The sequence below is a fragment of the Mustelus asterias genome, chromosome 5 (genome assembly GCF_964213995.1).
Source record: "Mustelus asterias chromosome 5, sMusAst1.hap1.1, whole genome shotgun sequence".
Taxonomy (NCBI): domain Eukaryota; kingdom Metazoa; phylum Chordata; class Chondrichthyes; order Carcharhiniformes; family Triakidae; genus Mustelus; species Mustelus asterias.
Window position 1 is genome coordinate 95,176,291 of NC_135805.1, and position 6,207 is coordinate 95,182,497.

Here is a 6,207-nt window from a genome sequence, read left to right on the forward strand (position 1 = left end):
CATCCCCATCATCCTCCCCATCCCCCCATATCCCCCTCCCCATACCGCCCTCATCTCCTCGCCATATTTCTCCCCGCCTCCCATCTCTCTGTATTTTTATTTCTTACCCTTTTTCTCTCCAGCAGCTGCAGTCCGTCCTCTATCTTCCTCCCGCTCCGCTCGGGCTCCCGCAACAAGGTTCCGCCGCCCCGCAGTTTCTGAGGTTTTTAATTTGAACCGAAACAAAACTCACCGGATCGCAGAGAAACGTCCCGGCTTCAGAAATTCTCATCGACTGAACATGTCCACAAACAGCGGGGTTCATTTGCTTGAAGTTTATTTTCAATGGGTTTTAAAATTTAAGTGAGGGTGACTTTTAACAGTCACAATTCTGCATTGTGATGATGTGAATCAGGGTGATGAAAGATTCATTCAGGCAACTTTATAACATGTTTATAAATCTGATAGCTGTCTGCAGCATCTCATGTTAACACTGAATGTTATATTTACAAACACGCTTCACCTCCATCATCCTGAAACTATTATGAGATTCACAACAGCAGCGTGAACCCCTTGTCCTATTTTCCTTGATGTGGAGATGCCGGCTTGGCCTGGGTTGAACACAGTAAGAAGTCTCACAACACCAGGTTAAAGTCCAACAGGTTTATTTGGTAGCAAATACCATAAGCTTTCGGAGCGCTGCTCCTTCGTCAGATGGAGAGTGAAAACATTTAACCTGGTGTTGTGAGACTTCTTACTATTTTCCTTCCCCATAATTGTCCGTGCCCACATTTCCGATCCCAGTCGAGCACACAAAACAGAATTCCTAGCTGGGCTCTGTTAACACAATCTTTAAAAATAACTGCCCCAACGTCAAATTTTATGGGTAAAATTCTCCCATTTTGAAACTCAAGTTCCGTAGTGGGTCGGGTCGCAAACAATGAGGAGGTGGAGTACAGGAAAGAGATAGAGAATCTGGTGAACTGGGACAACAACAATAATCTCTCCCTCAATATCAGCAAAATGAAGGAGATACCTTCAAGAGGGTAGTGGAGGTCATGCCCCTGTCAACATCGTAAGAAGTTTAACAACACCAGGTTAAAGTCCAACAGGTTTATTTGGTAGCAAAGGCCACACAAGCTTTCGGAGCTCCAAGCCCCTTCTTCAGGTGAGTGGGAATTCTGTTCACAAACAGGGCATATAAAGACACAGACTCAATTTACATGAATAATGGTTGGAATGCGAATACTTACAGCTAATTAAGTCTTTAAGAAACAAAACAATGTGAGTGGAGAGAGCATCAAGACAGGCTAAAAAGATGTGTATTGTCTCCAGACAAGACAGCCAGTGAAACTCTGCAGGTCCAGGCAAACTGCAGAGTTTCACTGGCTGTCTTGTCTGGAGACAATACACATCTTTTTAGCCTGTCTTGATGCTCTCTCCACTCACATTGTTTGTTTCTTAAAGACTTAATTAGCTGTAAGTATTCGCATTCCAACCATTATTCATGTAAATTGAGTCTGTATCTTTATATGCCCTGTTTGTGAACAGAATTCCCACTCACCTGAAGAAGGGGCTTGGAGCTCCGAAAGCATGTGTGGCTTTTGCTACCAAATAAACCTGTTGGACTTTAACCTGGTGTTGTTAAACTTCTTACTGTGTTTACCCCTGTCCAACGCTGGCATCACCACATCATGACTACCATCGACACCGCAAACTGCCGGCTGCAAGTGGAGAGGATCTCCAAGAAGATCGCGCATATCGACACAGACATCAAGTTTCTACAAAGATGCAAGAAAGCAGACAAGATAGCGAAAGGACTACGGATCACGAACCCACTCAGGTCAACCTATAACACGGACTACGCTGAGAGACTTTGCCGTCGCACCTCTCTCACCCTCCTCAAACACCTCATACACCAACTCTACAGCAAATGCCGCAGCCTGGAAACCAAGATAGAGTCCATATTCTCAACTTGCGCTCAGGATGCAGACCAGCTGCGAAACTCTGCCAAGCAGACGAGACAAAGGAACTACGCCATCTCCATGCACACCAAGAACAGGAAACTTGTGAAACTCGGCATCACCACCAGCAGCAACCAAGCCTCCCCCGGTACCACAGTAGAAAACAGTACCACTGCAGGGAAGTCCATTGTCAACTTGTCCGACTACACACTTCGACCAGATGAAATCGAAGTTCTCAGCCGAGGGCTCAATTTTTGCCCCACCACCAAAATAGACCCCATCAGTCTTGCAGCAGACACAGAGGAATTCATCAGGCAAATGAGGCCGAGGGAGTTCTTCCACAAGCCCCAAGAGGCCAACAGCGAACACAATGAGACAGCCAATGAACCGGAACAGCCGACAGAGAGATCCGCAGTGCATCCGAAGAGGAAAGAATCGAATTGGACTCCTCCGGAAGGCCGCTGCCCTCGTCTTGACATGTATGCCCAAGCCGTCAGGAGATGCGTCAACACCAAATTCATCAGCCGTACTCACAAGACAGCCCCGAACATCACCCAAGCACAACGCAACGCCATCCACGCTCTCAAGACCAACCGCAACATTGTCATCAAACCAGCAGACAAAGGAGGGGCCATCGTCATATTGAACAGAACGGATTACTGCAAAGAAGTGTACCGACAACTAAACAACGAGGAACACTACAGACAGTTACCTGCAGATCCAACCAAAGAAAACACCCGTCAACTCAACACTCTGATCAAGACCTTTGATCTGGACCTTCAGAGCACCCTCCGTGCTCTCATCCCACGTACTCCCCGCGTTGGAGATCTCTACTGCCTCCATAAGATACACAAGGCAAACACACCCGGCCGTCCCATTGTATCGGGCAATGGGACCCTGTGCGAGAACCTCTCCAGCTATGTCGAGGACATCCTGAAACCCATTGTACAAAGAACCCCCAGCTTTTGTCGCGACACTACGGACTTCCTACAGAAACTCAACACACATGGAGCAGTTGAACCAGGAGCACTCCTCGTCACAATGGATGTCTTGGCACTCTCCACCAACGTCCCCCATGACTATGGCATTGCTGCAACGGCCTCAGTACTCAGCGCCAACAACTGCCAGTTTCCAGATGCAATTTTACATCTCATCCGCTTCATCCTGGACCACAATATCTTCACCTTCAACAACCAGTTCTTCATCTAGACACACGGAACAGCCATGGGGACCAAATTCGCACCTCAATATGCCAACATCTTCATGCACAGGTTCGAACAAGACTTCTTCACCGCACGGGACCTTCAACCGATGCTATACACTAGATACATCGATGACATTTTCTTCCTTTGGACTCATGGTGAACAATCACTGAAACAACTATATGATGACATCAACAAGTTCCATCCCACCATCAGACTCACCATAGACTACTCTCCGGAATCGGTTGCATTCTTGGACACACGCATCTCCATTAAGGACGGTCACCTCAGCACCTCACTGTACCGCAAGCCCACGGATAACCTCACGATGCTCCACTTCTCCAGCTTCCACCCTAAACACGTTAAAGAAGCCATCCCCTATGGACAAGCCCTCCGTATACACAGGATCTGCTCGGATGAGAAGGATCGCAACAGACACCTCCAGACGCTGAAAGATGCCCTCATAAGAACAGGATATGGTGCTCGACTCATTGATCAACAGTTTCAACGCGCCACAGCGAAAAACCGCACCGACCTCCTCAGAAGACAAACACGGGACACAGTGGACAGAGTACCCTTCGTTGTCCAGTACTTCCCCGGAGCGGAGAAGCTACGGCATCTTCTCCGGAGCCTTCAACATGTCATTGATGAAGACGAACATCTCGCCAAGGCCATCCCCACACCCCCACTTCTTGCCTTCAAACAACTGCACAATCTCAAACAGACCATTGTCCGCAGCAAACTACCCAGCCTTCAGGAGAACAGTGACCACGACACCACACAACCCTGCCACAGCAACCTCTGCAAGACGTGCCGGATCATCGACACAGATGCCATCATCTCACGTGAGAACACCATCCACCAGGTACACGGTACATACTCTTGCAACTCGGCCAACGTTGTCTACCTGATACGCTGCAGGAAAGGATGTCCCGAGGCATAGTACATTGGGGAAACTATGCAGACGCTGCGACAACGGATGAATGAACACCGCTCGACAATCACCAGGCAAGACTGTTCTCTTCCTGTTGGGGAGCACTTCAGCGGTCACGGGCATTCGGCCTCTGATATTCAGATAAGCGTTCTCCAAGGCGGCCTTCGCGACACACGATGGCGCAGAGTCACTGAGCAGAAACTGATAGCCAAGTTCCGCACACACGAGGATGGCCTCAACCGGGATATTGGGTTCATGTCACACTATTTGTAACCCCCACAGTTTGCCTGGACCTCAGAGTTTCACTGGCTGTCTTGTCTAGAGACAATACACATCTTTTTAGCCTGTCTTGATGCTCTCTCCACTCACATTGTTTGTTTCTTAAAGACTTGATTAGTTATAAGTATTCGCATTCCAACCATTATTCATGTAAATTGAGTCTGTCTCTTTATATGCCCTGTTTGTGAACAGAATTCCCACTCACCTGAAGAAGGGGCTTGGAGCTCCGAAAGCTTGTGTGGCTTTTGCTACCAAATAAACCTGTTGGACTTTAACCTGGTGTTGTTAAACTTCTTACTGTGTTTACCCCTGTCCAACGCCGGCATCTCCACATCCTGTCTACATCAACAGGGATGAAGTGGAAATGGTCAAGAGCTTCAAGTTTCTAGGTGTCCAGATCACCAACAATCTGTTCTGGTCCCTCCATGCCAATACTATAGTTAAGAAAGCCCACCAACACCTCTACTTTCTCAAGAAGCTAAGGAAATTTTACATACCTGCTTCGACTCTCATCAATTTTTACAGATGCACCATTGAAAGCATTCTTTCTGGTTGTTTCACAGCTTGTTGTGGCTCCTGCTCTGTCCAAGACCACAAAAAACTACAATGGGTCATAAACGAAGCCCAGTCCATCACTGCTTCAGAAAGCAGCCAGCATAATCAAGGACCCCATGCACCCCAGACATACTCCCTTCTACCTTCTCTTTTGGGAAAAAGATACAAAAGTCTGAGGTTACATACCAACCAACTCAAAAACAGCTTCTTACCTGCTGCCATCAGATTTTTGAAAGGACCTTCCTCGCATCAAGTTGATCTTTTTCTACACCCGAACTATGACTGTAACACTACATTCTGCACCCTCTCCTTTCCTTCTCAATGAATGGTATGCTTTTTCTGTATAGCTTGCAAGAAACAATAGTTTTCACTGTATACTACAACATGTGACCAAAAAGTCAAATCAAAAACCTGGAGTGTTTCCCGCTGTGGAGGCTTGGGGGAAAACACACCCAGTCTTCCAGCCCTGACTCATTAATTATGCACCCAGGTGTTTTACGCTATATTCAGTGGTGAGACAGGCCTGGATAATACGTAATCTGCTCTCATGTCTGGGTTCCATATTAAAAAGCTGCACATCATCACTGACTCACCAATGAAAAAAAGTGGACCTCCTGAAAATGAAGATGGATCTCCAGGATCACCTGGTAATCGGATAATGGACCTGCTAGGGACATTCTGAGGCTGGAGGCTGGATCTCCTCCAGGACACTGAATCTGGAACTCCAGGTTTTTGATTTGATTTATTATTCTCACATGTATTAGTATACAATGAAAAGTATTGTTTCTTGTGCGCTCTAAAGAAGCTGTTCTTGAGTCGGTTGGTACGTGACCTCGGGCTTTTGTACCTTTTTAATAATAAAGTTATTTTTAGAGAGAAGGTGGTACAGAGTATGTCCGGGGTGCGTGGGCCTGCAGATTCCCCCCCCCCCGGCCCCGACCTACTGATGTGGTATTCCAGGGTCCAGGGTTGTCAGCGGTCTCCAACCCAAACTCCGGAGGCAGTTCCAGGCATTGTTCAAGTGAGTTGCAACACCTACTCATCATGTTGTTCCAAATCTGTTTCACGTTGGTGTGTTTTCCTGCTGGCACAATGGAGAATCTGGTATGGGCAGCCGGGCCTTCATCTGCATCCCATTAACAGGATATAAATGAGGTTCATACCGGCCTCAGGTGGGTTTTCTGACCTGCCATGGCAGGTATCAGCAGAAGATCCCACTGTACATTCATGCCAGTGTGAAACCGATTTCTGCAACTGACGCCATATGCTCCTCCCCACACCTGCCATCGAACCC

The 6,207-nt window shown here is 47.4% G+C and overlaps 1 protein-coding gene across 2 annotated transcripts in view; it reads right to left on the reverse strand.

The window, feature by feature from the left end:
- ldah (lipid droplet associated hydrolase) overlaps positions 1–155 on the reverse strand; it is a 265,023-nt gene extending 264,868 nt beyond the window's left edge. Inside the window, exon 1 of one of the 2 annotated variants that reach the window (XM_078213073.1) lies at positions 108–155. The gene's annotated coding sequence lies outside the window, so the exon portion shown is untranslated. The remainder of the gene's footprint in view (positions 1–107) is intronic. The other variant, XM_078213075.1, reaches the window with a different exon arrangement.
- Between the last annotated feature and the right edge of the window lie 6,052 nt (positions 156–6,207).